Genomic DNA, 22413 nt, shown 5'->3' on the forward strand with positions numbered 1-22413 from the left:
TGATATCATTAAATCAATTAGTTTCAAACAAATATACTAATATTTTAGTTAAATTAGTTTTAAACAAATATCGTTGAACGTTGCGTGATTGCGTGGAGTTTAATTGTTGCAGTTTTTATTAAACATTATTTGAATATGTTTGAGTTTGATTAAATTCCATGTTTTGTAAGTATTTTAAAATATTATTTTCATTGTTTTAGTATTTAGAATTATTTACAAAATAATGAGATTTTGGTATGTCGTACCGTAGTCCGATTTATCATAAAAATCTGGTATACCGCAAAAGTACAGTATACCGAATTTATGTATAACATACTGAAAATAAGGTATGGTATCGGTATTGAAATTTGTCATACCGAAAATAAGGTATACCGAAGTTCGGTATACCGAAAATTTTGGTAAGGTAAAGGTATGATTTTTTTTTCATATCGAATTTTCGGTAAGGTATACGGTATAATGGTTTCGATAAGGTATACTGTACCTACCCACCTTAATTGTGCAAACATTTTTTGGTTAATTTTGGTCAGGCCAAATTACCTCAATTTTGATGAACTTTTATACAAAAATGCTAAGAAAATTGACGAGTAATTTATTACTATTACTTACTACTAGGCTAACCTATGTATACATTACAACTTTTGTTGTTAAGATAATTTAATTGTTGATATCTTATGTAGAGTATATATTACAACTTTTAGTGTTAAGATATTTAATTGTTGATATCCTGCAACCAGAGCTGGACATGAGGGCTGTGTGATACAACGCATGCCATGCAAATATTGAACAAGTGCGATCAAACAAAACCTATAAAAGAAGAGCATATTATACTCATACCAATTAATTTAATATTGATCAATTAATTCATTTCATCAACCACCACGACAACGATCCTTGTTCTACATCTGAACAAATTAATATAACCAAACAGCCTTGATTATTTCAGTTTTATGTTCAAGACATCAACATAACATAGGAAACAATGCACATTTACTGATTAATAAAGGAAGCCACTTTTTTAATCATATCGATACCAGCCTGAGTATCTGGACCAAACACACTGAAAACATGATCTTCACCGGCAACCTCAACACACTCGATTTCTCCCTTCCATCCACAATTACTCAGCACCTCCTTGTAATACCACCCTCTATCCTTCAGAAAATCCTTCTCCGCAGCGTAAACCAGCACTCTCCCGCAACCCAAACCCGATATCTTCGGATCCTTACCCGGGTTCACCCATCCTTCGTCGCGATCCCTCAAGCTCGGGCACACAAATCCCCACAGCTTCTCAGAAAAATCTAACCACTTCTTGAACTCCTCCGCCGTTTCGCGCCCAATCGGATCCACTCCCCCAAAGGCGGGGCAATTCAGGAAAATCCCTTCCAACTTAAAACCCTCCGGATTCTCCGACCCGACCCGCATGGCGATATTGTGCGCTATATTCCCGCCCGCGCTGTCCCCGCCTAAATACACACGCTTCAGATCCGCAAATTCGTTGATCCATTCCTCCTCGCCCTCGGCGATCCACTTGAGAGCGCGCCATGAATCCTCGAACGCGATCGGGAGCGGGAATTCAGGGGCTAATCGGTAATTAACTGAGACAGCGACGACGTTGGCTTGGGCGACTACGTGATTTACGTGCTTGTGATAGAGCGGGGAGAAGGCGGATTCGACGATGAAGCCGCCGCCGTGGTAGTAGACGAGGAGCGGGAGCTTTTTGGTAGGATCGGCGTTGGGAGGTAGGTAAATCCGGGCGGAGAGGTTGATCTCCGAGGCGATTTCAACGTCTTTGGATTGGACGCCGGTGGCTGGATCTAGAGATGGGGGAACGACATCTTTGCTGGCTGCGACGGAAGGGAAGAGTTCTTGGAGAATTTTGTCCATTGATGATTAGTGTTTTTCTTAATTTCTCACTGGGATTATCATTCTTATATACGCAATTGATGGAATTATTCATCGAAACTGCATTTGTCAGCTAATGAAAAAGCTTTTCATTCACCCTTGTCCACATTTAGTAATGGAATCACTCTTTCTAACTGCATTTGTCGTCTGCTTAACAGAAACCTTTCGAGACTTCGAGTTTGAAACTTTGAATTATTATGAATATGGTTTTATAGAAAATTAATAATGACATGTAATTTTTCAATTACTCCCTCCGTTTCATATCTTAGTTGTGGTAAATGAACATCACATTTCATTAATGCATTCCACTCATATTATGTCTAGCAGTATATAAAATTATGGCTCAGGGTGTGTTCGGTTTGCAAGATTGTATCCGAGATTAAGTTTATAGTGTGTTTGGTTCATGAGATTCAACCCCACAACTCAATCCCCTATGACTAAAATAATCTCACAACTCAATTCTAGATTGCATCTTGTATTATTTTATCTTGGAAACCGAACATCACTATAGTATTCTGCTAATTTTATCCATTTTTTTTATTCTTTTTAATGTTTGTGTCAATTTAAATTGGACCATTTATTTATGGTCGCATGGAGTACTTATATTGAGGTTAATCAATTTGTCTATTTTCTACCAAAGATTTAAGAAAATGATGTTAACCAAGTTAAGTTGAGAAAGATAAATATAGTAAAAAAGGAATGATTGACTTTTGCAAAGAAAAAATTAGGTCTTTTAAGTTCCTAATTAACAAACACCAATATCCTACATTAATAAATTTTAAGTAATTAAATAATATTTTGTGTATTTTCTATTAGAACAAATATATTATGTATATACAAAAAAATTTTGTGTACTAATATGATCATCTATATATTTATAGAGTAAATTATCTCTTTTATCAGCAATTATTGATATGGTCAGTTGCTAACTGTAATTGTCATTTAATTACTCATCAGAAAGCTTTCATACAAGCTTGAGTATCAAGTGGGGTACGTCTTTATTGGCTCCGGCTAATAAGTTGGAAAAAAGTCTTATGTAATTGTGTATTTTCCATTAGTAAAACTAATTAATTTTACTCGGATTTAGCCTTATTTAATCGTGTCATGAATCAAGATGGATGCTTATATTATGTGAAGGTATGGCGAAATTTTCAAAATGGATGGATATATCCACTGAATTTCATATATGGGCTATATTTTTTACTTCTAAAAATGGGTGATACGCATTTTGAGAATGCTTAACTAATTGGCATTTGGAAATATTGTCAAATCATCGTCACAGTAACACTTAGGCCATGTTTGGTTGACGGAAAATTAAAGTTGGCAAGGAAAATGATTCCTGGAAATATGATTCCTAGTAACATTACTTTCCTGTCTTTGGAGAATATCAAGATTTTAAATTTATACTTAATTTAAACACCAAACTAAAAATATACTTACTATTATTTTATTTATAAAAAAGAATAATATTGTAATTTTTTTAATAAATTATTAATTATAAATAATAATAACTATTTTATTATATTTATCATTACGATGGATAGTTTAAATATGGATTATCCATCATAATATATAATAAAATAATTATAATTATAATCATAGTTATATAGAGTATTATATTCATTTATTATAATAATAAATATAATAATTATTATATTATAATTATAACATTTACAGATATTATAATTGAATAAATTTTATAATTAAAATTGCACTATGACTTTATTGATTAATTATTAATTTATAAAATATAATAATTATTATTCATTATAAAATATACATTATATAATTATATTTTAATTATTAATAAATTATTAATTAATATTATGAATTATTATAAAATATAGTTATAATTATGATAATTTTAATTATAGTTATTTATTATAGTGAAATTAAGTATAATTTATAATTTTAAATTATTTTTAAAATATAGTAATTAATAATAATAATAATAATAATAATAATAATAATAATATACTATATTGCTTAAATATGTAAGAATCCTAAAACTGGGAAAAAGAATAACTAAGAAAAGTTAGGATTCAGAATCTTGGAAAGTTGTACTAAATTTCCTTGTTCCCGGATTCTATTACTTTCCCAGTTTGATTAAAAACTGAAATAAACGCAGGAATTTAAAATTTAAGGAATCGGATTACTTTCCCAGACATAATCCTGACAACCAAACATGGCCTTAGGGTTTTATTAAAAAGAGTAAAGGCCAATATTGGTTCTGAACATATAGTCATTTTACGTTTTTGGTCCTAAATATTATCTTCTGGATTTTTTGTTCCTGCACATATAGAAAATTGATCATTTTGGTCCTCCATCAACATTTCCGTTAGAAACTAACGGTCAACGAGTTTAAACCCGATTTTGACCAAAATTAACATCTTAATTCTGATTTTCTCCTTAATTAATTCACTAACTATTATTATAAATATTCTTTTAAAATTAAAAAATTTGAATTAATATTATCTCCTTCCCTGATTTCTCGCCGACGACTTCTCCAGCCGGCGCCCAGAGTTGGCGGCGTCCGGCATCTCTCACCTCACTCCAGAATCGACGCTCACTTCTCTCCGTCGAGCTCTCTCTCTCTCTCTCTCTCTCTCTCTCTCTCTCTCTCTCTCTCTCTCTCTCTCTCTCTCTCTCTCCTCTCTCTCTCTCTCTCTCTCTCTCTCTCTCTCTCTGCGAGCTCTCCCTCACCGTAGAAGTCACGGAGGAGTTCTCGGCTCTCCGTCGTGCCGCCGCTGTTAATTCGCGCGGGTGCCGTCGCCGCCCTCGTGGCTTAGCCGTTGCTGTTGCGAACTCTGCAGTGGTCGAAAGGGACAGGGTTGCCCTCTATCTAACGCCGAATGTCATCGGCGCCGCGAGGGAGAGCCGAGAACTCCTCTGTGACTTCTACGGTGAGGGAGAGCTCGCAGAGAGACAGAGAGAGAGAGAGCTCGATGTAGAGAAGTGAGCGCCGATTCTGGAGTGAGGTGAGAGATGCCGGACGCCGCCGACTCTGGGCGCCGGCTGGAGAAGTCGTCAGCGAGAAATCGGGGAAGGAGATAATACTTAATTCAAATTTTATAATTTTAAATGAAAACTTATAATAATAATTAGTGAATTAATTGAGGAGAAAATCAGAATTAAAATGGTAATTTTGGTCAAAATCGGGTTTAAACCTGTTGACCGTTAGTTTCTAACGGAAATGTTGACGGAGGACCAAAATGGTCAAATTTCCATATGTGCAGGACCAAAAAATCCAAAAGATAATGTTTAGGACTAAAAACGTAAAATGACCATATGTTCAGGACCAATTTTGGCCTTTACTTTATTCAAAATGTCTGAGCTTACTAAAAATCTTTGTTCGACTACGCAGTCTAAGTTCTTTCTGTACTTAACCATATCTGAACATCTTGTGCCACAGATATGGTGTTCTCCTACGGTCACCTTCTCTGCCCATCATGTCAGAGGTTCGCCTTATCATTCATGTGCCGGGAAGATGGCCACCTTCCACGGTCACCTTCCACAGTCACCTTCTCTGCCTTTCACGGTCAGAGGTCTTTTGTGTACACTAGTCCGAGTAGGGACACCTCCCTCACTTGGACCCGACATATCATCATTCATAAGTCACTTGGCCTTAGATAACACATAGGCATCATACACAAAAACATTTTGGCAAGACAACATCATTAACCACGAACACAAGTTCGAGTTTTCATAAAGTATCACTTCAAAAATAATTTGCATTTTTATCCACATTAGTATGTAGGATAGAAAAGTTCAACTCGTTCGTTTAATTTCTTTAACTTGAATTTTTCGCTTCGACCTTAACTTGCGGAGATAACCTTTTTAAAAACATCACAATATAATATAATAATTTGACTCAAGGACTAATCTAATTAGAATTCATAATTAATCTCCCTTTTTTTTATTTTACTTATCTTTAAGAAATTTCTAAAACTCTTATACTTTGTGATGATCCTTCTTCTATTAGTTTTCATGATTAATTCAACACACCAAACCGAAGTTTAAATCAAATTATTTTTTATTTTAAGCTTAATCGCATTGGTAGAAGAAGGAACCATGTAATTATCATATAGTAAAATTTATCGAACCTCAATTAAGTTCTTAGGCTAAAATATTAAATGTTAACATTTCTTTCAAAAAGAATTAATTTCGAAAGTAGGCCAAGATTTCCCCATAATTAAATTTTGGAGTTTGGGCTTGCTTGAATTAATTCACTACTTCCTATATTATTGAAAGGAGTGGGCTGGGATTAATTCTCACTTTATTGGCCCAACAAGTGTTATAATTCAAAAGCCCCAAAACAATTAAAAGAGGTCCACACATAAAATACTCAAACCCTACCCAACAATAAGGGCAGCTCCTTCCTCCTCTCACTTCCGTCACCGCCGCCATTCAGCACCGGGACATCGCCGTCGCCGGAATCCGGCAGATCCGTACTCAATAGCTAAGTTTACAAATTTTCTCTACTTACTTAAGTGGTAGGATCTTAGTTTTCTTTTATTCATTTATTTAGTGAATTGGTGAACTTGGGTATTGTCTTGTTAGGATGAAGTTTCTGTGATGGATCATCTCTACTCTTTTTATGTTTAAGATGTATGCGCGATCTTTGTGCATAAAGAGAAGGGGGTCTTGAAGTTTACCTTTTTTGATATGGAAAAAGTGTGGTTGGTTTGGGGACTCATAGCAACTCCCCCTCTTCATGTGGTTGTTAAGAGAAGTTTTGGATTGTTTGATAGTGATATATGTATGAGAAGTTTTTGGATTGTTGAGAGAAGTTTTGGACCGTGTGTTGGGATTGGCAAGTGGATGTTGACATCCTGTCAGAAGATCTTATGGTTGTTCTATAGCATAGAGTTGGGATCCCCTACAACTACATTAAATGCTGCTATTAAAGTGATATCCTCCAGATTTGCAAATAATTTTACTTATTTTATTAATATAATTAGTTGTGTACTTATTTACTTATTTGTTTGATTTGGTGCAGGAAAACCCCGTCCAAGCTTGTGGTTTTAGTGTAGGAAAACAAATAACATCCACAATTATCTTTGATGATGTACCGGACTCTCTTGGAGTACGAGCACGACCATGGAACAGAATGCGTGAACTTTTCTCTAATTGTAAAAGATTAGGGATTTGATAAATTTGTATAATAGTACTTTAGCGGACTTCGCAAATGTGCCGAACATTGCAATCTTGGCAAATTTCAAATTTGGTTCAGTTTAAACTTTTGGAAAATTTCAAATTTAGTTCAGTTTAAACTGTTGGAAAATTTCAGCTTTTGATTCAGATCAAAAAAGAAAATCTAAAACTAAAAAAAAATCTAAAAATCGGATGCTTGAAATGTATAAAATGTGTGTGAAGTGTGAAAGTGTATGAAACTTGTGTAGTGTGTGTAGTGTGTGTGATGTGTGTAGTGCCGGAAATGTGTGAAATTTGTGTAGTGTGTGTAGTGTGGGAAATGTGTTAAATTTGTGTAGTGTGTGAAATTTGTGTCTTATGTGTAATTTGTGTAATGTGTGAAATGTGTGAAATTTATGTAGTGTGTGAGATGTGTGTAGTGCCGGAAATGTGTGAAATTTGTGTAGTGTGTGTAGTGTGGGAAATGTGTTAAATCTGTGTAGTGGGTGAAATTTGTGTCTTATGTGTAATTTGTGTAATGTGTGAAATTTGTGTAGTGTGTGAAATGTGTGCGGTGTGTGTGAAGTGTGTGTAGTATGTGTGTATTTTGTGTGAAGTGTGTGTGTATTTTGTGTGAAGTGTGTGAGAGTGTGTACTTGGTGTGTACTTTATGTGTATAGTGTCTGTGCACAAATTATTCAAATTCAATTTTATGTCAATTACTTCACTTTACCAAACAAAGGATTAGGAATCGGAATAGAATTCAATTTCTTCCAATTCAATTCTATAGAATTCCAATTTCAATTCAATTCCAATTCCTTATACTAAACGGAGCCTAAGGCATTTCATAAATTAGTGTACCTCATTTCTAGAAATCATTGTTGTTGCCTCCATTTAGCGTAGAATTTCCGAAGAGAAAGCTTGTTGTACTCCATCTATTCAATAAAAAATGACTTATTTTCCTTTTTAGTTTGTCCCACTAGAGATGTCAAATTTTCAATTTTAGAAAAAATTCACTCTCACAATTATATAAATGTTATATCTTCTCTTTTCACTTAACACACAAAACAAAACTTCCTAAAATATCGTGTCGCCACACTTGTGGGACGGAGGGGTAGTTTTTTGTTGATTTTAAGTTTTTACTGTTTAAATTTATTAGATTTTGTAGTGACATTATAGTTTTTGAAGTGGAATTTGTTTATAATTTTGGTCTGTTCTGTAAAAATAGACTTTCTAAATTTTTTATTTTGGGGCTGAACCGGACCAGACCAGCTGCCGGTTCGCGGTCCGACCGGTCGAACCGGCTGGTCCGGTCCGATTTCTAAAACATTGCTAAAAAGGGAATAATAATATTCTAAAACAATCAATTCATGCATAAACCATCACCACAACGATCCTGGATTATTTCAGTTTAAATGTTGAACATGAACATGAAACATCGATATCAGCCTGATTATCTGGACCAAGCACGCTGAACACATGATCTTCCCGTGCAACCTCAATATACTCGATTTCACCCATCCACCCACAATTGCTCGATACCTCCTTGTAATACAACCAGTGTTTTAAAAACCGGACCGGACCAGGCGGTTCGGCTAATTGGGCCGTGAACCGGTACCGTGTCCGGTCCGGTTACACCATTAAAACCACTGGCACGTCGGACCATTTTGAACTGTTCAAACCACCCAGTTTGACTGGAAACCAATAGCCGGTCAAACCGGTAGCATGATTTTAGTTTTGATTGAGGTACTCCTTTTATAGTAACTTCCAAGATATGAATCAGTCCTTAATCTTCGATGTGGAACGCATAATATTCTCCTATACACATGCTAATTTTGCTCTCATTTAGTTAGGATGTGTGTTTTATATTTTCTTTAGTAAAGTTTTAGGTACTTAAATTTTTATTATAAACACAATTTATTCGTGTTTAATAATATAATTGTTATAAACAATTTAATATTTTCAATACTTAATGTATACTAATAGATTTAATTATATTAATTATTCACTACATATTACTCCCTCCGTCCCATATAATTTTATCCAGTATTCCATTTTAGTCTGTCCCACATAATTTTACCCATTTTACTTTTACCATTTTTGGTAGTGGACCTCATATTCCACTAACTCATTCATACTCACATTTTATTATAAAACCAATACTTTAAAAGTAGGACCCACATTCCATAACTTTTTCAACTCACTTTCTATTACATTTCTTAAAATCAGTGCCAAGTTAAACTGTGTAAAATTATATGGGACGGAGGGAGTAATAATTTTTTACAATTTTATTTTATCAATCACTTAATATTATTGTATAGGAGTGAATTTTCTTCATGTATTGTAGGATTATTGACACTCCATGCTATGAATACCTCAGATTTTTGCATTATAATGTTATTTTTATTTATTATTGACATGATTTTAATTACTTTTTAATATATATGTCATTAAATATATATTATTTGTGTTGCTACAGTATTCCGGCTCGACCAGTGGTTCGACCGATTGGACCAGTTAAACCGTGAACCAATAGTTATGTCGGTTCATCCACCGATCCAGTTTTTAAAACATTGAATACAACCCTCTATCCTCAAAAAAATCCTTCTCAGCAACATAAACCAGAACTTTCCGGCACCCCAAACCCGATAACTTTGGATCTTTACCCAGATTCACCATCCCTCGTCCCTATCCCTCAAGCTCGGGCAAACAAATCCCCACACTTTCTCTCAGAAAACTCCCTAGAACGCTTGGATTCCTCCGTCGTTTCGCTCCCAATCGGATCCACGCCCCCAAAGCGGGGCAATTCAGGAACATCCCTTCCAAGTTAAGACCCTCCGGATTCTCCGACCCGACCCGCATTGCCATGTTGTGGGCGATATTGGCGCCGGCGCTGTCTCCGCCTAAATAGACACGGTTCAGATCGGCGAATTCGTTGATCCACTTGTCCTTTCCCTCGGCGCTCCATTTGAGGGCGCGCCATGAATCCTCAAACGCGATCGGGAGCTGGAACTCGGGGGCTAATCGGTAATTAACCTAGACAGCGACGACGTTTGCTTGAGCAATTAAGTGATTGAGGTGCTTGTGATAGAGCGGGGAGAAGGCGGATTCGATGATGAAGCCGCCGCCGTGGTAGTAGACGAGGAGCGGGAGCTTTTTTGGTGCGGTCGGCGTTTGGCGGGAGGTAGATTCGGGCGGAGAAATTGATCTCCGGCGTGATTTGGACGTCTTTGGATTGGACGGAGGTGAGTGGATTCTAAGCGGTTAAATTCTCTCAATTCTGTCCCACATCGACTTGGTGATGATCCAATCTAATCCATATAAGTGTGGATAACCCTTCTCCTTATGAGGCCTTTTAAGGGGTGAGTGACCCATTTTATATACTATTAGACTATATGGAAGCTTCGAGAAAGAAAACTGAGGTGAAGGCTTGAAGAAGAGTTCACAGCTGTCATTGAGCTGTCAAGAGTTTACAGCTGTCAAGTAGTTAGAGGTTATTTTCTGTTGTTAGTTTAGATTAGAGCTTTTATATTCTGCTCTTGTGGTATCTACACCGAGCATCCTAGTATATAAGGGGCTCGTGCTTGTATTGAGATTCATTCAATAATACGAAATCAAGTTTCTCTACAATTCTACTCTTCTTCATACTTCGGTAGAATCATGCCATCTTTACCAGTTTATCATGGTATCAGTGAATAAACCTTCCGCATTCTCACTCTGATCTCTATTCTCTCGTCGATCTCTCTTTTCCACCGACCAATCGATCAAAATGAATGGTCGCGGCGGTCGAAATCAAGCTCAAGCTCCACCAACTGAAGATACCTCTAGTCCATATTTTCTTCACCCAAGTGATAATCCTGGTGTAATTCTCGTTCCACAGCTTCTGATCGGCTCCAATTACATCACATGGAGTCGTTCCTTCATCACAGCTCTCCTAGCTATAAACAAATTGGTTTTTGTTGATGGATCTATTCTTCGTCCTAACCGTGATGATCTTCTATATCAATCATGGATCAGATGCAACAGCATGGTCGTTGCTTGGTTGCGAAACTCAGTCTCTACTCAGATATGTTCAAGTATTATGTACCTCGATGATGCGTATGAAATTTGGTCAGATCTGAAAGAGCGTTTCTCCTTAGGTGATTCTGCTCGTTTATATCAGTTACGGCAACAGTTGATGACTCTCTCTCAAGGATCTTCTGATGTTAGCAGCTACTTCACAAGTTTGAGAATTGTCTGGGATGAATTCAAAAATTCACAGCCACTCTCTTGGTGCACTTGTAATCGGTGCAATTGTGGCAGTGCAACAAGGTGGAATCAACACCAGGAGAATGATTGCACTATGCAATTCCTAGTTGGTTTGAATTCTACTTTTTCTCAAATCAGATCTCACATTCTATCACTCACTCCTCTGCCTCCACTCTCTAAGGTTTTTGCCTTAGTTATTCAGGAGGAAAGACAGCGGCATATCGATGGTAGTCTATCTTCAGCTTATTCTATTCCAACTCCAAATCCAGCTCCGGTCACAAGTGAGCAGCCTTTTGCAAATGCTGCATCTAGCTTTGGCAGAGGCCTCAACAAATATCTTTGTAGTCACTGTGGTAAAACTAACCACACTGTGGATAAATGCTTTTTTCTGCATGGTTTTCCCCCTGGATTTGGGAGAGGAAAAGGCAAATCAATTGGATCTAACTCATCTGGTTCATACCACAACAGATCAGTAAATTGTGTTGAAGATAACTCTAATGCTTCTGACTTGAAGGTGTCTCCCTTGGCTGCTATGAATCTGCCTAGTATGGATCAGTATCAGCAGCTTGTGAACCTCTTGCAGAGCCAATTCCACAATCAAAACTCCCTAAATTCTCCATCTGATAATACTCAGTTCTCACCGACTCAGAATCAGGCTCAACCAACTCAATCATATAATCCTTTTTCTGGTACAGTTTGCTTTTCTCCTTCTGTAAATACTTTATCATCATCATGCTCTAGCTCTTCTACTTGGATTTTAGATACAGGTGCTACACACCATGTCTGCTATGATCCATCTCTCCTATCTTCTGCATCACCAATCTCCAATGCTTCTGTAAACCTTCCCAATGGCCAGACAGCACCAATCACCCATATAGGTACTGTCAATCTCACCTCTCAAATCACTCTAACCTCAGTTTTACATGTCCTTTCCTTTTCTTTCAACCTGATTTCAGTGAGTGCTCTCACCAAAAACACCTCATGTACTGTTACCTTTACTCATAATCAATTCCATATCCAGGAAGCTTTACTGGGGACCATGATTGGGAGGGGTAAACGAGTTGGAAATCTCTACATATTTGATTTTGCAGACTCTCCAGCTGCTAATCAAAGTATGAAACAATCCCACTCTCATAAAAGTCTCTCTACTAGCAGTTCTTATTCTGCTGCTTTTGTTAATTTAGTTGTAAGCTTGGATGTTTCACCAACGTTTGGGCCATCCTTCACTCAATAAATTGAAAATTCTATCTGATGTTTTGTCTCCATCAAACACTCACTTATCTACATGCCAAATCTGTCCTCTAGCCAAACAAAAGAAACTGCCTTTTCCAATTTCCACCTATAGTTCATCAGCCATTTTTGATCTGATACATTGTGATGTATGGGGGCCATTCTCTACTCCTACACATGATGGATTCAGATATTTTCTCACCATAGTTGATGACTTTTCCAGATTCGTTTGGACCTTCTTACTCACTCAAAAATCTGAAGTTCAAGCTGTTATGAGTCAGTTTTTCTCCACTATACATACCCAATTCTTAAAGAAAATCAAAGTTATAAGAAGTGATAATGCTCCAAGTTTAATCTCACGTCCTTACTCTCCTCATATGGAACCATTACCCAGCATTCCTGTGTAGAGACACCACAGCAGAATGCAAAAGTAGAGAGAAAGCATCAACATTTGTTGAATGTTGCAAGAAGCTTGATGTTTCAATCTCATCTCTCTATGGAATATTGGGGTGAATGCATTCTCACTGCTTCATTCCTCATCAATAGAGTTCCTTCATCTGTGCTCCCAAATAAAACTACACCCTTTCAAGTTCTGTTCAATAAAATCCCTATATATTCCAACTTGAAGGTCTTTGGCTGCCTCTGCTTTGCTTCCACCCTGGATAAAAGCAAGCATAAATTTTCCCCTAGAGCCATAAGATGTGTTTTTATTGGGTATCCTTCTGGGTATAAAGGCTATAAGGTGATGGATCTAGAGACAAACAACATTTTCATCAGTAGAAATGTTGTTTTTCATGAAACTGAGTTCCCATTCTCACATCAGCCACCATCTTCTTTTCCTGATAATAATGTCTCTTCATCTCAAACTGATATCTCACTCCCCCTTCTGCCTCAGAAAAATCTCTCTCCAAATAATGCTTCTACTGATATTCCCTCAAATCCTCACCACACTGCCTATGGAAGAACCATCAAGACACCATCTCATTTAACTGACTACATATGTAACTTAGTAGTCTCTTCCTCTAAATATCCCATTTCCTCATATTTTTCTCTGAACAAGCTCTCTCAACCTTACCTCAAGTTCATCATTCTTCTTTCCATACTCACTGAACCTAGCTCCTATAAACAAGCTGCCCAACATCCTAAATGGGTTTTGGCCATGCAAGAGGAGTTACAAGCTCTGATCAGAACTGATACTTGGTTGATTACTATTTTACCTCCAGGCAAGATTCCTATATCTTGCAAATGGGTATACAAGATTAAATTTAAAGCTGATGCTACGGTTGAAAGATATAAAGCCCGTTTGGTGGCCAAGGGATTCACACAGCAAGCTGGGGTAGATTTTCATGATACTCTCTCCCCAGTTGCAAAGCTCACTACAGTTAAGATGGTATTGGCCTTGGCTGCTATTCATGGATGGCATTTGGCTCATCTTGATATTAATAACGCTTTTCTGTATGGTGAGCTTGATGAAGAAATATATATGACATTGCCTCCGGGGCTGGCAGTTCCAGATATTCCACCTGAATCTGGGAAGCTTGTGTGCAGATTGAAGAAATCATTGTATGGTCTAAAGCAAGCGTCGCGACAGTGGTATCTAAAATTCTCCCAAGTGCTATCAGGCTTTGGCTTATTGCAGTCAGCATCAGACCATTCATATTTCTATAAACACTCCAGTGATGGAGCCTTTTTTGGTGTTGTCATCTATGTAGATGATATTCTGGTTGCAAGCAGCAATGATTCTCAGATCAGCAGTTTTAAAGAGTTTCTCAATGGTCACTTTAAATATAAAGATCCTGGTGCTCCTAAGTACTTCTTAGGTATTGAGATTGCTAGAAATCATAGTGGAATCTTCATATCTCAGCACAAGTATGCTTTGGATTTGGTCTCTGATGCTGGGCTGCTTGGTTGCAAACCCTCTACAGTGCCAATGGACTCAACCAAAACTCTCCAACAAGAAGAAGGGGAACTCCTCTCTGACCCCACAGCTTATAGGAGGTTGATTGGTCGACTAGTCTATCTTTGCATAACTAGACCCGACATAACTTTTGTTGTCAATAAGCTTAGTCAGTTCTTGTCTAAGCCTTGCTCAGGGCACATGCTAGCTGGAGAGAAGGTTCTCAGATATTTGAAAGGCACCTTGGGCCATGATCTGTTCTACTCGGCCAAAGCTGATCCTTCTTTAAGCATTTTTTCTGATGCAGACTGGGCTGCTTGCCCTGATACTAGAAGAAGTATTTCTGGATTTTGCTTGTTTCTTGGAACTTCTCTCATCTCTTTGCGTTCAAAGAAGCAACACACTGTTTCTAGATCCTCAGCTGAAGCTGAATACAGGGCAATGGCTTTAGCTTGCTGTGAAGTTGTTTGGATTGTAGCTTTGCTTAAAGATTTTGGAGTTCATGTGAAGCAGTCGGTTCCTCTTTACTGTGATAACCAGGCGGCGGTCTACATTAGTTCTAATCCGGTGTTCCATGAGCGTACCAAGCACATTGAAATAGATTGCCACACCATTCGAGAGAAGCTGGTTGAAGGGGTGATCAAGCCTATACATGTTCATAATCATCTTCAGCTGGCAGATATTTTTACTAAACCATTAGCAGCTGGACCTTTTCATACTCTGTTGCACAAGATGGATTTCACCACTGTGTACAGTCCATCTTGAAGGGGGCTATTAGACTATATGGAAGCTTCGAGAAAGAAAACTGAGGTGAAGGCTTGAAGAAGAGTTCACAGCTGTCATTGAGCTGTCAAGAGTTTACAGCTGTCAAGTAGTTAGAGGCTATTTTCTGTTGTTAGTTTAGATTAGAGCTTTTATATTCTGCTCTTGTGGTATCTACACCGAGCATCCTAGTATATAAGGGGCTCGTGCTTGTATTGAGATTCATTCAATAATACGAAATCAAGTTTCTCTACAATTCTACTCTTCTTCATACTTCGGTAGAATCATGCCATCTTTACCAGTTTATCATAAGCCCATGAGCCTCTCCACTCGCCCATTTTTGTAGACTCTTAGCGCTGGGAAGAAATCGTGAAGGATTTCGTCGGCCATGGATGAGTGATGAGGGAGAAGAGAAACGATAGGTTTATCATAAATCATTGGAAAATTGATTTTATTTACACTGTGCTTTTATGGCGATAAATCCATATTCACGACGTTAGCATATTCCATTTGGTTTGGCGGTTAAAATGAGAAATGGGATAGGATACGAACCCATTATTCTTTAGAGCATTATTTATCTCTACATAAATTTGAATTCATTGTTTTCCTAAATAGTCGACGAAAGTACATTGTTAGGAAAGAATTAATTAGATGGGGCATATAGGTTTTTGAAAATAATCACTACATTAAATCTTTTCTACTAGTTGACTTAGCTGGAAATACATTTTTAATTATGTGTCTATTTTGGTAATCTCCCTTCATATATTCTTCCTCCGCCCCATATTAATTATCCACCCCTATTAATTATCCATTTTTAACCGTCCTCCACTAATTGTCCGCTTTTACTTTTTTCTATAAATAATAAGTGTATCTCATATTCCTCTAACTCATTCTACTCACATTTTATTATAAAACTAATACACAAAAATGAGACTCATATTTCACTAATTTTTTTCAGTCCACTTAGGCAAGAGCATGGATGTGGACGCAGACCCACTTTTATTCATTTTTTACTCCATGTTCTTCTGTAAAATCACAACACCCGCATCCATGCTCTTCTGCAAAAGCATGCTTAAAGGTCTCACCATTCTATTATTCAATTTAAATACTTCAATTACTAAAAACATTTCCACAATATTAAAATGCAATAAAAATACCTAATACTATTACAAATTACTAAAAAATTGAAAATTACATAATTCAAATTCTAAAAATTAAAAATTACATAATTAAAATTCTAAAAATTAAAAATTACATAATTAAAATTCTAAAAATTGAGAGCGAGAGAGTTGTTTGGTATAGTGTGATTTTTTTGTTAAAATGGGGGTATTTATAGATGAAAGTGTGAATTTTGGGGTAAAAATAATAAAAATAAATTAATTAAAAGTGTGGGAAAATCGGATACATTTTATTGGGAAGTGGGAATTTTTTTTTTATTAAATCTAAACTTTTCAGATTTTTTTGAATTTAAAAAAAATAATAATAAATGATAAAAACCAACGGCCAACCAGAACATGTCATGTTAGCTGCTCGTGCTCTTGTCTTCAGCAAGAGCACCGATGCGGATGCTCTAATGGGGGACAGAAGGAGTATTTCATACTCCCTCCGTCCACAAAAAATAGACCATATTGTGAATAGACCATACTCACTCTTATCCACATTTAGTAATGGAATCACTCTTACAAACTGCATTTGTCGTCTGCTCAATAGAAAGCTTCCATGACTTCTCCTCCAACTAAAAGATATAGAGTTTGAGTTATTATCAATATGGTTTTGTATATAATTAATAATGAGGACTTGTATTTTTTCAATTAATAAATAATAATCCCTCCGTCCATCATTAAATAACGTATTCAGTTAGTCACGTTCCATTAATGCATTCCACTCATATACTATATAACATTATGACTCATATTTTGCTAATTTTATCCATTCATTTTTTTTATATTTTTAAAAACTCGTGTCAATTTAAATTGGACCATTTATCCATGGACGCATGGAGTAACTTATGTTGAGGTTAATCAATTTGTCTATTTTCTACCGGTGATTTAAGAAAATGATGTTAACCAAGTTAAGTCAGGAAAGATTGATTTAGTAAAAAAGGGCAAAAAAATAGTATTCTCCCATCCCATAAAAATATGTTCACTTTTCATTTTCGTCCGTCCCACAAAAATATATGCATTTTATTTTTGGGAAGTTATATCAATTTAATAATGTAGGTCTCACTATCCACTAACACTACTTTACCTATTTTTCTCATCATCTCTTACTTTACCATACCAATCTCCTTATTTCTCTTATTTTATCAATTTTATCTTAATTCTCGTGTCAGATCCATTGTCCATATTTTTATGGGACGGTGGGAGAATGATATTAAAATAATTGACTTTTGAAAAAAAAAATGACAGATTAGGTCTTTAAAGTTCTTAAAATTACCAAACACCAATATCCTACATTAATAAATTTTAAGTAATTAAATAATATTTTGTGTATTTTCTGTTAGAAAAAATATATATTTTTGTAGTATATACATTTGTGTGCACTAATATGATCATCTATACATGTACCGTTTTGAGTAAATTATCTCTTTTATCTGCAATTACTGATAGGGTCACTTGCAGGGGCGGAGCTAGGGTGGGGCCAGGGGGGCCCCTGGGCCCCTCACCCTTTCCAACTTTACCTATATATTATATATGTACAAAACAATTAACAAAGTTTATAGTGGTGCAATTGGTAAGGATGATGCACATGTAGCTGAGTGAACTCAGGTTCGAATCCTGATCTTGCAAAATTTGTCATTTTTTATCACTATCTATAAATATGATGTTAAATTTTCTCTTGAGACTTGAATATGTTTATGTTCTATTAGATATTCTAATGCTAATAGTTTTGTTTATTTTCTCTAGTAATTTATAATCTTATAGCTAGTAATCTTGTATAAATAATTTTATTTTGTAACTATTAAGAATAATTTTCATAATTTTAGAACATACATAAATACTATGTCATAGCATAATAATATTATTTAAAATCAATTTTAATGATATGCTATTTATTTTTAATTATATCGATGTTGACGTTGTCAATGTATCTTTATTTTTATTACCATCCTCTAGTTATCGATCTCATTATCCGTCTCTCGCGTACATCTCTCTATTACTTATGTTCGAGTTAATTTCATATTGTAGATACTGAAACAACTTGATATCGAAACAAATTAATAAAATTGAACAGTAATTTGGGCCCCCCATGATTAAAATCCTGGCTCCGCCACTGGTCACTTGTATCATGTCATATATAAGCTTGAGTATCAAGTGGGTCTTTATTGGCAATACATTTCTTTTCCGGCTAATAAGTTGGAAAAAAATCATATGTATATTGTGTATTTTCCATTAATTAGTAAAACTAATTTATTTTATATATACACTCACCTACATATTTTTTAGAGCAAATTATACACTTATCGGCAATAACTCTTCGACGACACGACGAGAATTTGTTGTGATTGACAATTTTAGGCATGGCATGCACACACATGTACAATTCACGGGTCTTATTTGTCATGTCACCACGAATTAACTTTTGCTCGTGTTGTATTGTGTCCATATCTGTTGGGACCATACTCTGATTTAGCCTTATTTAATCGTGTCATGAATGCTTATATATCATTTTAATGTATGGCGAAATTCTCAAAATGGATGGATATATCCACTGAATTTCATTATGGGCTATATTTTTTACTTCTATAATTGGGTGATACGCATTTTGAGCATGCGTAACTAATTGTGCATTTAATTTGAAAATTATGGATTGTATTACTCATTGGTGAATGCTTCACTCATTTATGAAATAACAAAAGCGCAAGTATAATAGTCTACCTCATTTCTAGAAATCATTGTTGTTGCCTCCATTTCGTCCAGAATTTCCAAAGAGAAAGCTTGTTGTTAATCTATTTCAGGTATTTACTATACAATTGAATTGGATGTGGTATGAGTGTGACACAACCATTCAATATGAAATAAATAAATTGCAAAAAGGTGTCAAACACAACATCTAGACGAAAAAGATACATATGCACACTAAAATTAAAAGAGTGTAATAATTTTCTAAAACAATCAATTCATGCATGAACCATCACCTTGATCTAAATTTGAACGAATTAACATTTACCAAACAACCCTTATTATTTCAGCTTTAATGTTGAACATAAACACATGAAACATTATACGTTTACTGATTAATAAAAGAAGCCACTTTTTTAATCATGTCAATCGCAACCTCACTATCCGAATTAATCATACTGAAACAATGGTCTTCCCCTACAACCTCAACGCACTCGATTTCTCCCTTCCATCCACAGTTGCTCAGCACCTCCTTGTAATACAATCCTCTATCCTTGAGAAAATCCTTCTCTGCTACATAAACTAGCACTTTCCGGCACCCCAAACCCGATAACTTCGGATCTTTAGCCGGATTCACCCATCCTTCATCGCGGTCCCTCAAGCTCGGGCAAACAAATCCCCACAATTTCTCAAAAAACTCCCTCCAACGCTTGGATTCCTCCGTCGTTTCGCTCCCAATCAGATCCATGCCCCCAAAAAAGGGGCAATTGAGGAAAATCCCTAGCAAATTGAAACCCTCCGGATTCTCCAACCCGACCCGCATTGCCATGTTGTGCGCTATATTCGCGCCGGCACTGTCTCCGCCTAAATAAACACGGTTCAGATCGGCGAATTCGTTGATCCACTCGTCCTTTCCCTTGGCGCTCCATTTGAGAGCGCGCCATGAATCCTCAAATGCAGCCGGGATCGGGAATTCGGGGGCTAATCGGTAATTAACCGAGACGGCGACGACGTTTGCTTGGGCAACTAAGTGATTGAGGTGCTTGTGATAGAACGGGGAGAAGGCGGATTCGATGATGAAGCCGCCGCCATGGTAGTAGACGAGGAGCGGGAGCTTTTTGGTGGGGTCGGCGTTGGGCGGGATGTAGATTCGGGCGGAGAGATTGATCTCCGCCGCGATTTCGACGTCTTTGGATTGGACGGAGGTGAGTGGATCTAGAGATGGGGGAACGAGGTCTAAGCCCATGAGCCTCTCGACTCGCCCATTTTTATAGACTCTTAACACTGGGAAAAAATCGTGGAGGATTTTGTCGGCCATGGATGAGTGATGAGTGATGAGGGAAAAGAGAAATGATAGGTTTATTGCTTTTATGGGCATAACTCATTGGAAAATTGTTTTTATATACACTAGTAGTTTTATGGCAATAACTCTTTGTCGTCTCCCATGTTCACGACGTTAGCATATTCTATTTGGTTTGATGGTTTGTATAATCATCATCAATACTATATAGTAATAAGCTTAATAAAAGACATAGATAATTAGTTCCAATAGTATTCCAAAACTAATTCAATCTTTTATGGTTGAGTTAAGAATATCTATATATTTTTATGTTTATATTAAACCAAAATAGAAAACTTTTTTAAATTTTATGAGTGAAAAAAGATATAATATAGAGAATATTTTTTTAACGTTGAATTTAGTACAAATGGTTGGAGAAAAATCATATTTGATGTGATTTTTACACTCAAATGAGTCTGAGTTTAATGTAATTAGTTGGAGATGTTCTAACTCTAGAAAAAAGACTAGCACGAAGAGTGAAGAAAATAAATTCTAACGCTTTATTTTGATTATTTCTTGAATCCAAAAAGATACTCGTCAAACAAATCTGTCGTCGTAAGACAACTACCTAATTGCAGTCGTGTACTTCTGCAGCGGCGACAATCCGGGCTTGCTGGCGGCGTCCCGGTGCTGCTGGAAGTCCGGGTAACGCGCCGACAACCCATTAGCAATGCGCAAGAATAGCTTTCGCTGCATTCTGATACGCCGACGGAAAACCGTCGGGCCCCACTGTGGCTACTCGGCAAATTAATCCGGGTACAGCCGGTCGTGAGCCGCGGCATGGTCACAGTCGACTGACTGACGGTGCCGAATTGGCCTGGGGACCGACTCCCAATTGGCTTCTCACATGCTGTATCACGCGCTTTACTACTTCGTCAACGGAATCGCAACCGGAAGCCGTAGATATTCTTAAAGATCGAGAAAAAGTTAGAGAAAATGAAAGAAGATAAAGATGTTGGTGTGGGAAATGGAAAGAATGGGATGGGATATTCACAGTACTCCCTTCGTTCTATAGTAAAGGAGACATTTCTTTTCGGCACATGGATTAAGAAAAATGAGTGTAATTTGTTAAATAAAAAGATAATAAAGTAGAAGAGTTGAAGAGTAGAGACAATAAAGTAAAAGAGAGCGAAAAGTAAGAATGGGAAAATGTGTTACTCTCTCCATCCCACAAAAGATGTCACACTTGTGGGACTGCACAAGATTTTAGGAGGTTTTGTTTTATGTGTTAAATGGAGAGAGAAAATATTATTTTTATATTCACATGAGAGAGAATTTTTTCCAAAAATAGAAATGTGACATCTTTTGTAGGACAAACTAAAAAGGAAAGTGTGACATCTTCTATAGGACGGAGGGAGTACTTTTTACTACAAATGGAAATGAGTCTACTACTCTGAAACGTTCAAAATGAAAAAAAAATAACTCTGCTACTATAAAATGGAAAATAGAAAATATGAAATAAAATATAATAATAATAATAATAATAATAACAATAATAATAATAAAAAAGATGAGGGCGATTCGACTGCCATGTCGATCCGCTAGGGCCGATCAATTATTTTTTTTTGGGGGGGGGGGCTCATTTCCCACGATAGGAGCCTGGCGATCAATTTTGGGGGTGGGGGGGTGTCATTTCCACGATAGGAGCAAATCATGGGCTTAGGAGGACCCGCCCACCGTCCACATTGCAAATGCTCCTTGGCGATGACTCAAGATCTTTCTTTATAATTGTATTTGTCATTTAGTCATTAACTCATAAAGCTTACTTAAATCTTTAATGTTCTTGTCGTTTCATCAAAAAGCTTTCACGACAGAGTGTAAAAATAATGCTGCAGTGTTTCTCATTAGTGTATTAATATGATATCAATTTCTAATAGTACTTACTTTCCTTTTTAGTTTATCTCAATTAAAATAACTTATTAATAAAAATGAAAATATATTTCTCTCTATTTTATTCTCTCTCTTACTTTACTCTTTTCATTTCACATACAAAATAAATGATAAAATTTTTGTGCCTAAGGAATGAATCATTTTCTTTAAAATGGAAGGAGTAGTACTTT

The 22413-nt window shown here is 36.4% G+C and overlaps 3 pseudogenes; all 3 read right to left on the bottom strand.

Annotated features, from left to right (window-relative positions):
* Positions 1–837: 837 nt before the first annotated feature.
* Positions 838–1952, bottom strand: LOC125220564 (putative carboxylesterase 2 pseudogene; annotated as a pseudogene).
* Positions 1953–8436: 6484 nt separating this feature from the next.
* LOC125220565 (putative carboxylesterase 2 pseudogene) lies at positions 8437–10745 on the bottom strand (annotated as a pseudogene).
* Positions 10746–19337: 8592 nt separating this feature from the next.
* On the bottom strand, positions 19338–20377 carry LOC125224317 (putative carboxylesterase 2 pseudogene; annotated as a pseudogene).
* Positions 20378–22413: the final 2036 nt, after the last annotated feature.

The sequence above is a fragment of the Salvia hispanica genome, chromosome 1 (assembly GCF_029641045.1).
Source record: "Salvia hispanica isolate PSC_SH4W2 chromosome 1, Shi_PSC_v1, whole genome shotgun sequence".
In the NCBI taxonomy this organism is placed as follows: domain Eukaryota; kingdom Viridiplantae; phylum Streptophyta; class Magnoliopsida; order Lamiales; family Lamiaceae; genus Salvia; species Salvia hispanica.